The 11,406-nt window shown below is 42.9% G+C and overlaps 2 pseudogenes; both read left to right on the forward strand.

The window, feature by feature from the left end:
* Nucleotides 1-7,192: 7,192 nt before the first annotated feature.
* Nucleotides 7,193-9,781, forward strand: LOC147005667 (pre-mRNA-splicing factor SYF1 pseudogene; annotated as a pseudogene).
* Nucleotides 9,782-9,874: 93 nt separating this feature from the next.
* Nucleotides 9,875-11,102, forward strand: LOC110291065 (eukaryotic initiation factor 4A-III pseudogene; annotated as a pseudogene).
* Nucleotides 11,103-11,406: the final 304 nt, after the last annotated feature.

An 11,406-nucleotide genomic window follows, 5' to 3' on the forward strand; every position in this document is an offset into this window, starting at 1 on the left:
AAAGAATCACCTAGAAACTCTAGACTAAGCTCCCCTGAATCAAACCAAGCCAACAGAAGCAAGAGAAGCCCTGTCTTAAAACAAGGTACGTTGTCCTCTGAGCTACACTTGCGCTCCATGGTACACATGTTCCCACACACCCCTATATACACATGCACAATCTCACACACAAATACAGACAGATGCACAAACATACAAAGAGACACAAATACTAAAAGAAAGATAGAAACAAGAAAGAAAGAAAGAAAGAAAGAAAGAAAGAAAGAAAGAAAGAAAGAAAGAAAGAAAGATTAAATTTCCAATATCTATTATTTATTTACTTTCACCTCATTATGTTGGTGGCATTCATCAGAGGACAATTTGATGGATTCACTTCCCTTCTTTCACAGTATTGATTTGTGGACCATACTTAGGTTATCAAGCTTGATGGCAAATGATTTTGCTAACTTAGCCCAGGTCACCAATTCCCTTGGGGAATAGTATTGATATTTCTGAGAGAAAATGAGTATCTGAAAAACTGCTATTTTCTATTAACAATAACAAAGAATATTAAACCCAAACAGAGTTATAAATAATTGAAAAATTTTGATATCTCACTAATAATCTTCAACCCAATCTAATAGACCTTTTGTTCTTGAGGCAATGCTTCCCTGTCTGCTGCTTCCCTGACTGCAAAGCTAAACTCTCCAGCTACTGTCTGAACACTTCTTTGCACCTTACTGAGTCTGTTCTTATGGATGCATGCCTATCCTGACTTTGTTCAATATTTCTTAGCTTAAATGCAATCAAAATGAATTTACATGATATATCAATACAATTTTAAACATAAAATACTCATATTTATAAGGCATTAATAAACTTGATTTAATTTTATTAGATATGCTCGGAGTTTGCTGAATAAGCTTACCACTTCCATATCTTTGTTAGTGGAAGACCCCTTTAAAAACATAGAGATAAATGAGTGATGTAATTTTGTTCAAGATTATAAATTGTCTTTTCAGTGAGGCCTGACAATGACAGAAAAGATTTGTGTGTGTGTGTGTGTGTGTGTGTGTGTGTGTGTGTTTGGGGGCAAGGGGTATATTAGAGTGACAGTTTGATAGACATCATGATTAATAAATCCTAAAGTTAATGACACATAGCAAAATAACATTGAAAACTTTTATTTTTCTTTAGTTTCCAAGGCTTTTATGCATGTAAGTAGTATAAAAAGTAGGTTTCATTTAAAACAACTGCTCATCTAAAGATATGCTTAATTCAAAATATTAATTAATTACAGAATATTGAACATTTTACTACTAGATGAAAGACAGTTGTGCAAATTCAGCTGCTATAAAGACCATATGTTTTGATACTTACCTTAAAATTAAAATCTCTTGCTTCCATGAATGAATTATAATTGTTTTTTAGACAGTGTGCTTTTCTTCTTGGAGTTTCTTCACTTCTGTCTCAATTGTTGCCATTTTTGGCTTAATTTCTGGCATAGATTGTTACCTATTAACTTACAAATATAATCACAAAAAAATGCAGATCTATGGAATTTTATCATATTATTAGTTGAATTGTGGAGCTGCAAAATATGTTATGCTTTTTTTACTAAATATAAATAAGGAAAATCATTTTAAATCTTTTTTATCCCACTCAAACCTATAAAATGTATTTCTGAAACCTTGTTCTATACCTTGTTCCCCAAAGGCTTTGTTAATGGTGAGTACAGAAGCAAAGTCCTCTGTTTGCTTTGAGAAAAATAATAGCCATTCAATGTGCTTGTTAGTTTAATAAATTCCATATCTGTCCAAATATTTGCTTGCCTCATACACTACTCAAATCCAAACTTAAAAATGATGAAGACAGGAAATTAAATTTTCATTTTACATTTTCATAATTAACCATACTAATTCTTTCCTCACAGAAATCAATTGTACTTGTCTTGGATACCTCCAAGACAAGTTTCTCTTGGGTTTCTCTTGGGTAGACAGTTTCTCTTGGGTTGAAATCTTAATGGAAAAAAGAAAGAAAGAAAGAAAGAGAGAGAGAGAGAGAGAGAGAGAGAGAGAGAGAGAGAGAGTAAAGGAACATAACTGCTCCTAGGTATAGTAAAGAAGAATGTTTATTGTAGATAAGGGGGAGAGTATAGCCAGAGACAGGGACATTTGGGTGAGTTCAGAGTGGATAGAACTCTGAATCATGTGAGGGGCAGGGCAAGGGGAGGGTAAAGGTGAGAGATAAGAACCAGATTTAGCAGCCAGGAGACACAAATGGGAGTAGACAAAAGAGATCGAGACCAGTAGCTAAAATGGTTGGGTTGTATATGGCAGGTCCACTGGTGAAGAAGAAACCCAGGCCATCATTTGAAATTTGCCCTCAGATTAAATAAATTAGAAGTTTTGGATGCTTGCCAGAAATTGTTAAAAATTTTTGGACTTTAATCTTGGTTTGACAAGTTGCCTCCTACAAACAGGAGAAAAAAGAAAGAGATAGAGAAATGGATTTTAGAACTCTCCCAGGGACAGAGAGAAATCAGGGGACGCCCTGTTTTATTCTCTCTGGCCCCTACAGGAGAAGCTCTCTACCCTCTTTCTATTGTCTATGTTTGGTGCACCAATCACGTGTCAATTCATGTATGTCTTGTTTCGTTGTCTAAATGATTGTTTCGTTGTCTGAATGACTGACTGCTTTATGTTTCATGTTAAAAAAAAAATGGTTAAAACTTTACCTGCTAAATCACTCTCAGTTTGCACAACTGAGGCTCAGAGGCCCCTCCCTTTAGCCAAAAATCAAGCACAGCAGGAGAGGTCCTGCTGAAAAACTGTTTTTAAAGAAAAAGAATCTGCAACCTCTTAGTTCTAAGGCAAATAAGCTGATAGTTGGTTTTTTTTTTTCCTAAAAAATTCTCTACAATTCTGTGATTATTGTGTTTAGCAAATGACAAAGTGTGTTTTTATCTTATAAGTATAGCTATAAAAAGTAAAATTCTTTGATTGATCTAAATTTAAAAGATTCATATAGCCACTTCATTTAGTTCTTGACTGATCTTAAAGGTATAAATATGATCTATATATCTTGGTCATAGAGAATTGGCTTATAAGTTATTTGGTTATGATTAAAAAGGTATAACACTGGTTACAAAGTTAGCTTAAGTAGTAACTCAGGGCTAGAGTCATTTTCAAACAAAAGCACATGGCATAAACCAGCCCAGAAAACTAGTCCCCTAAAGATACTTCTAAATTGAGATAAAATTTTATGTAATTCTTATCCTTAAAAGTAGACTTATAGAGATAAGATTTTAAAACAATGTGTCTTTAATAGAACATTAAAATTTGCACTGTCATACATTCATGAATTAACAGCCAAACTTCGTAGCATGATAGTGATGTTTCTAGTATTGATTTTAAGGGGAATATATTGTTTAAAATTGGGTCTTACTTTCCAAAAGTTATAGATATATTCTAATATTGCAACAGAAACTTAAAAATTATGGTTAAAATTGCCAGTGTTCCATTAACTGCAGCTTGCAGTTTGATTTCAAATTTAAGATCTTTAATTCACCTGTATATTGTAATTAAGATAATTATAAGAGTAATCATCTTTAAGAAAGAGTATCAAAAATTAGAGGCATAGACAGTTAAATTGTTCCTCTAAAATAGGTCCTTATTACAGGAAGGCCAAAATGCTCAGATTAAAAAATATTTTACGTTTGAGTTAATGCAGGGCTCAAGGCAGCCCCCAAAAAGCTTGTAACCTTCTTTTATCTTGGAAACAGAGCCTAAGAAAGTTTCCCCTGTGTTCAAGGCAATTTCTTTTTAGCTTTGTTGCAAATCTATTCAGATGTTTAAAATAATGCTTAAATTCGAAGAGTTTTGCTTTCAATAAACTGGTGATCACTAGATAATTTTGCCTGTAGGTATGGCTAACATAGCTTTAAAATATGTAAGAAATTTTTATTGTCTGCTTCAATACAAGAAGCAAAGAGTTTAAATCTTTCAGTATATATTGTTTCCTAAGTGAAAAGTATTTTATTAGCTAATGCCTCTAAAGGGAAGTTTAAAGTTCTGGGGAATAGTTGTTGCTCCATAAGATTCAGAGGCAATATATTTTTAATATTTAAGATTTTAGTTACAGAAAATCTAAGAAAGAAAAATTTATTTACTTCAAAATTTTTATTTTCAAAACCTCCAAGAGATGTTTTGTCAACAATTTAATGTTACACATGTTACTGAGATATTTTATAATTCTCAAAGACAAGGTTTTGTAAAACTTTAAAAACTATATCTTCTTTAAAAACAAAGAAGGAGGGGAATTATATCCCTGTGCACATTATTTGGATCACATTTTGTTTTTGGAAAAACTGGATATAATAGTGTCTAGGGCAGATAAAAAGGATCCACTTATTGGCACATGCCATGATCCTGTTCAGATACTTAATATGGGGGGAAGAGGGAAGGTTTCTGCTTTTTCCACAGAATGCTACAAGAGCATGCTAGCTTCCAATGTGACAGGCTGACCTGTGACCTGTGAGTGCCCTGACAGTGGTGACCAGAAAGCTGTGTTGAGTGCACAAGAGAGGAGAAATCGGAGAGCAGCCACTTACAAACAGATGAAGAAACTTCGTATCTCCACCATGGGCTGCAGCAAGGAGTACCGACCTGGTGCCAACTTAAAATAAAAACAACTAAAAAAGCTGACTCGTGAGGCAAAAAGACTGGTACAGAGAATGTACAAGATGCTTTTGTCAGAGACACTGTTTTTGGCCATTCAGGCCAACTCCTTATAGCTATGAAAGTTTGTGTACCTTACCTATATGCTTATTGTTAAATAATTTTAAGAGTTAAGGTCGCCAATCTTGGCAAGTCTTTTCATATTCATTGTAATTCTTGTCATTTAACTAATTGTGTAGATCCCAAATTAGATAAGGAATCTGCTGTTATGATTTTGTTGAAAAGACCTGCTTATGTTTTGCTGCCTGTATAGTTAGGAAATGTGTCTTGGTTCGAGAATTCGAGAATGCAAACTTTAAAAAGGTATCTACCACAGCTTTAGATCAGCAGCTACGTACTGCCCATTTTGTTAATAATAAGCATAGGAATATTTCCATAGCTTTGTCAGAGCAACATATTATATAGATAAAAATTTGGAGACAAAAGAGGTCTTAGAAGTGTAGTAGTCTTAGGACAGGATATAGCATCCTAGAAAGTCCTTGAGCTGACCATGGGCTTGGAATTCAGGAAGACCGTTGCCTATTCAGTGACATTCAAAATTGCTTCTGACATTACACTATCACTTTGAATAAAAGCTAGGTCACTGCCTTACACAGGAATTTACCATCATCTAGGAGGAAGGAAGTTTAAGACCTAAAAAGGAACCAGAGTAGATACTTAGAACTATAGATAGCTAAGTTACACCCATACACATGTATTTACAATGGAAAGATGGACTACTAAAACTGGTTTTCAACCTCCCCCTGGCTTTCGACCTTGTTGCCCTCCCTTTTAGGGCCCCTATTGGGACTTCTATTGTTCTCCTTCGGTCCTTGGGCATTTCAAAAATTGACCCGATTTGTTAAATCTCAAATTGATTCATCTCTTTCAAGCGCATTTGTTTCAGTTCATTACCATCGGCTGGACATTGGTGATAACAAGCAGGTTACTGAAGAAGAGTCAGATGTGGATGCCGCTTCATCACCCTCTTCTCCTCGGGGAGAGAGACTCAATTTCCATAAAATGTTTAAGTAAGATCATTCCCCTCCCCTGAAATTCGGCCACCAGTCTCATGCTACGAATCATTTATAGATTGCCGTAGTCTGTGCTTCCGACATGGTAATGTACATTCTTGCCACATTGGAAACTAAACAGTCATCCCAGGCTAGACACATTGAAAAATTGGAACTTGAAGCCGTCGCCCATGAGAGTTGTAAGACTAAGTACTGCACAGAGATTAGTCTGGAAGCTGTTAGACAGTTTCTGAGAGGCATGTCTGATTGCATGAAGGTTGAGTGCCCTAGGGTCCTTCCCCCAGAAAAAACGGCACGGGAGCAGGTCAGGGTTACTCTAGGTAAAAATCTGTGAGCCTGAGAGTCAATCCTGTATATGGCTCCTAACATTGCACACTGGGGATCAGACCTCTACCTCTACCCATGGAGCTTGCTTCGTTCTTAAATCCCTTGGCTGGCCCAGGTTATATCCAAAAGACTGGGACCATCAATTCAAGCCTCATAGATGACATGTCCTTGTGTCCTTCGTGGTCTTAGAGAATCACCAGGTGAGCAAACAGACATTTAGGCAGTCTTTAAAAACGTGGCTACAAATTTATTATACAATGTGCCTTTATAAAAATGTTAAAACAGGGGAGATGTTAGGAGCTATTAAGACAACTCTTGATCTCTAAATTGGGTCTCTCTCCCCAGAAGAAAAGGGGCTCAAAAGCGGGCCACCGACACACAGATTCCGAGAATGTTCCAGCCCTAAGTCATCGCGGATGTCCTGACCACACCCTGTTACCACCAAGTTCCTGCTTCCCCTCATAGCTGCCAAAAGAAAGAATTTCTATTGCCCCCCTCCCATAAGTACTTCTCCTTTTGCTTGTATTGCCCTACCCCTCCCACTGATAAGTATCTGTACTTCCCCTTTTGCTTGTGCATTTAAGCCTTGGACCTTTTTCAATAGATTTGGGGCTTTGATACATTCCAGAACGGTTTCCGTGTCGTTATTCGTACAAAGCCCTCGTCTCTCTCTACCACCCATTTGGTTCTTAGGAGGAGGTCCCCTCGAGACCCTCGAATAACTGGACCTGCTGGACGGGTCAGGAGTTCAAGGTAATCCGGGATTAAAGGTGTGGTGGAACACACCTTTAATCTGGGCTACACCTTTTATCTGGAATTAAAGGTGTGATGGAACACTCCTTTAATCTGGGCTACACCTTTTATCTGGAATCAAAGGTGTGGTGGAACACACCTTTAATCTGGGCTACACCTTTTATCTGGGATTAAAGGTGTGATGGAACACACCTTTAATCTGGGCTACACCTTCTGCTGGAGACAATATAAGGACATTGGAAGAAGGGAATCTTGCTCTGTTCCTTTGCCTGCTTGCTGTGTGAGACTGAGTAACTACTAGATCCTTGGACTTCTATTCACAGCTGCGACTGAACCATTGTTGGGAATTGGGCTGCAGACTGTACCAGAGAGCCAGGAAGGTGGTGGTGATGGCGCGAGTTCCGCGTCCCAAGCGGCCGGACCTTGTTTTTGAGGAAGAGGACCTTCCCTATGAGGAAGAAATCATGAGGAACCAGTTCTCCGTCAAATGCTGGCTCCGCTACATCGAGTTCAAACAGGGGGCCCCCAAGCCCCGACTCAACCAGTTGTATGAGCGGGCACTCAAACTGCTTCCCTGCAGCTACAAACTCTGGTACCGCTATCTGAAGGCACGCCGGGCACAGGTGAAACATCGCTGTGTGACTGACCCTGCCTATGAAGATGTCAACAACTGCCATGAGAGGGCCTTTGTGTTCATGCACAAGATGCCACGCCTGTGGTTAGACTACTGCCAGTTTCTCATGGACCAGGGAAGGGTAACACATACCCGCCGCACCTTTGACCGTGCCCTCAGGGCACTGCCCATCACACAACACTCTCGCATCTGGCCCCTGTATCTGCGTTTCCTGCGCTCCTACCCACTGCCTGAGACTGCTGTGCGAGGCTACCATCGCTTCCTCAAGTTGAGTCCTGAGAGCGCTGAGGAATACATCGAGTATCTCAAATCCAGTGACCGGCTAGATGAGGCTGCACAGCGCCTGGCCACCGTGGTGAATGATGAGCGCTTTGTATCCAAGGCTGGTAAATCCAACTACCAGCTATGGCACCAGCTGTGTGACCTTATCTCCCAGAATCCAGACAAGGTACAGTCTCTCAGTGTGGATGCCATAATCCGTGGTGGGCTCACCCGTTTCACTGACCAGCTGGGCAAGCTGTGGTGCTCTCTGGCAGACTACTATATCCGCAGTGGCCACTTCGAAAAGGCTCGGGATGTGTATGAGGAGGCCATTCGCACGGTGATGACCGTGCGGGACTTCACCCAGGTGTTCGACAGCTACGCCCAGTTTGAGGAGAGCATGATTGCAGCGAAGATGGAGACTGCCTCTGAACTGGGGCGTGAGGAGGAGGACAATGTGGACCTAGAGCTGCTCCTGGCCCGCTTCGAACAGCTCATCAGCCGACGGCCCCTGCTTCTCAATAGCGTCCTTCTGCGCCAGAACCCACACCACGTCCACGAGTGGCACAAGCGTGTAGCCCTCCATCAGGGCCGCCCTCGGGAGATTATCAACACATACACAGAGGCTGTGCAAACAGTAGACCCCTTCAAAGCCACAGGCAAGCCCCACACACTGTGGGTTGCATTCGCCAAGTTTTACGAAGACAATGGACAGCTGGATGATGCTCGTGTCATCCTAGAGAAGGTCACCAAGGTGAACTTCAAGCAGGTGGATGACCTGGCAAGTGTGTGGTGCCAGTGTGGGGAGCTGGAGCTCAGGCACGAGAATTACGACGAGGCCTTAAAGCTGCTTCGGAAAGCCACGGCTTTGCCTGCCCGCCGAGCTGAGTACTTTGATGGTTCACAACCTGTGCAGAACTGTGTATATAAGTCACTGAAGGTGTGGTCCATGCTTGCTGACTTGGAGGAAAGCCTGGGCACTTTCCAGTCAACCAAGGCAGTGTATGACCGAATCCTGGACCTGCGCATAGCCACACCACAGATCGTTATTAACTATGCCATATTCCTGGAGGAGCACAAGTACTTTGAGGAGAGCTTCAAGGCATATGAGCGTGGCATCTCACTGTTCAAGTGGCCCAATGTTTCAGACATCTGGAGCACCTACCTGACCAAATTCATCTCGCGCTCTGGGGGCCGAAAGCTGGAGCGTGCACGGGATCTCTTTGAGCAGGCACTCGATGGCTGCCCACCAAAATATGCCAAGACTTTATACCTGCTCTACGCACAGCTGGAGGAGGAATGGGGCCTTGCCCGCCATGCCATGGCTGTGTATGACCGTGCGACCAGGGCAGTGGAGCCAGCACAGCAGTACGACATGTTTAACATCTACATCAAGCGGGCTGCTGAGATCTATGGCGTCACCCACACTCGTGCCATCTACCAGAAGGCCATTGAGGTGCTGTCTGATGAGCATGCCCGTGAGATGTGCCTGCGGTTTGCAGACATGGAGTGCAAGCTCGGTGAAATCGACCGTGCCCGGGCCATCTACAGCTTCTGCTCCCAGATCTGTGATCCCCGGACAACTGGGGCATTCTGGCAAACATGGAAGGACTTTGAGGTCTGGCACGGCAATGAGGATACCATCAGGGAGATGCTGAGGATACGGCGGAGTGTGCAGGCCACATACAATACTCAGGTCAACTTCATGGCTTCACAGATGCTCAAGGTGTCTGGCAGTGCCACAGGCACCGTGTCTGACCTGGCTCCTGGGCAGAGCGGCATGGATGACATGAAGTTGCTGGAACAGAGAGCAGAACAGCTGGCAGCTGAGGCAGAGCGGGACCAGCACCCCAGGGCCCAGAGTAAGATCTTCTTTGTGAGGAGTGATGCATCCAGGGAGGAATTGGCAGAGCTGGCTCAGCAGGCCAACCCTGAGGAGATCCAGCTGGGCGAGGACGAGGACGAGATGGACCTGGAGCCCAATGAAGTCCGACTGGAACAGCAGAGTGTACCAGCTGCTGTGTTCAGGAGCCTAAAGGAAGACTGACCCCCTCCACACTTTTTCCTCCATGGTCCCTCCCCCATAACTACCCTTCTAATAGAGCCCCTCTTTGTACATCAAAAAAAAAAATAATAATAATTTCAGGTCTTTCAGCGGAATCGGGATCATGGCAGCCACGGCCAAGATGGCGATGTCTGGCTGGGTGCGGAAGAGGCTGCTCAAAGAGGAGGACACGACCAAAGTGGAGTTCGAGACCAGCGAGGAGGGGGATGTGACCCTGCGTTCGACACTATGGGCCTGCGAGAGGACCTGCTGCGCAGCATCTATGCCTATGGTTTTGAAAAACCTTCAGCGATCCAGCAGCGTGCTATCAAGCAGATAATTAAAGGTGTCATTGCACAGTCTCAGTCTGGCACAGGCAAGATGGCCACCTTCAGTATCTCAGTGCTGCAGTGCTTAGATATCCAGGTTCGAGAAACCCAAGCTTTGATCCTGGCTCCAACCAGAGAGTTAGCGGTGCAGATTCAGAAGGGTCTGCTCGCTCTGGGGGATTACATGAACGTGCAGTGCCATGCCTGCATTGGGGGCACCAGTGTCAGGGAGGACATCCGGAAGCTGGATTATGGTCAGCATGTGGTGGCAGGCACGCCGGGATGCGTCTTTGATCTGATCTGCTGGAGAAGTTACGAACACGGGCTATCATGATGCTGTTTTTGGATGAGGCTGATGAAATGTTGAAGAAAGGTTTCAAGGAGCAGATCTATGATGTGTACAGGTATTTGCCACCAGCCACACAGGTCGTTCTCATCAGTGCCACACTGCCTCATGAGGTCCTGGAGATGACCAACAAGTTCATGACCAACCCCATCCGCATCCTGGTGAAGCGTGATGAGTTGACTCTGGAAGGCATCAAACAGTTCTTTGTGGCCGTGGAAAGACAGGAATGGAAGTTTGATACTCTATGTGATCTCTATGACACGCTGACCATCACCCAGGCCGTCATCTTCTGCAACACCAAGAGGAAGGTTTACTGGCTGACAGAGAAAATGAGAGAAGCCAATTTCACTGTGTCATCCATGCATGGAGACATGCCCCAGAAAGAACGAGAGTCTATCATGAAGGAGTTCCGGTCAGGTGCCAGCCGGGTGCTCATCTCCACAGACGTCTGGCCTCAGGGCCTGGATGTCCCTCAGGTGTCCCTCATCATTAACTATGACCTGCCCAACAACAGAGAACTGTACATTCACAGAATTGGGTGATCGGGTCGGTATGGACGAAAAGGTGTGGCCATTGATTTTGTGAAGAATGATGACATCCGGATTCTCAAGGACATTGAGCAGTACTACTGCACCCAGATAGATGAGATGCCCATGAACCTGGCTGACCTCATCTGAAGCTGGTGCTGGTCCACCGAGATCCTGTTTGGAAACAGAAGCTTCTATTTAATGGGGTTGATTGATATGAACTGTCTTCTCGGAGCCCCTCCGCCATCTTTTCTAATGCACGTGTAAATAACCCAATGCTTAACCTTTTACATTAAACGTGGACATTTAAAAAAAAAAAAAAAGAAATTTAGGGCAATGTATACAAGCCAGTAAGGAGGGCCCTATTTCAGGCAGGGATGGAGGCAGTGAGAATCTGATAGACAGGTTCACTTTGATACACTAAATATGTACCTCAGCCATTGAGCCCAAGCTT

The sequence above is a fragment of the Mus caroli genome, unplaced genomic scaffold (assembly GCF_978045245.1).
Source record: "Mus caroli unplaced genomic scaffold, Mus_caroli_1 scaffold_3, whole genome shotgun sequence".
In the NCBI taxonomy this organism is placed as follows: Eukaryota; Metazoa; Chordata; class Mammalia; order Rodentia; family Muridae; genus Mus; species Mus caroli.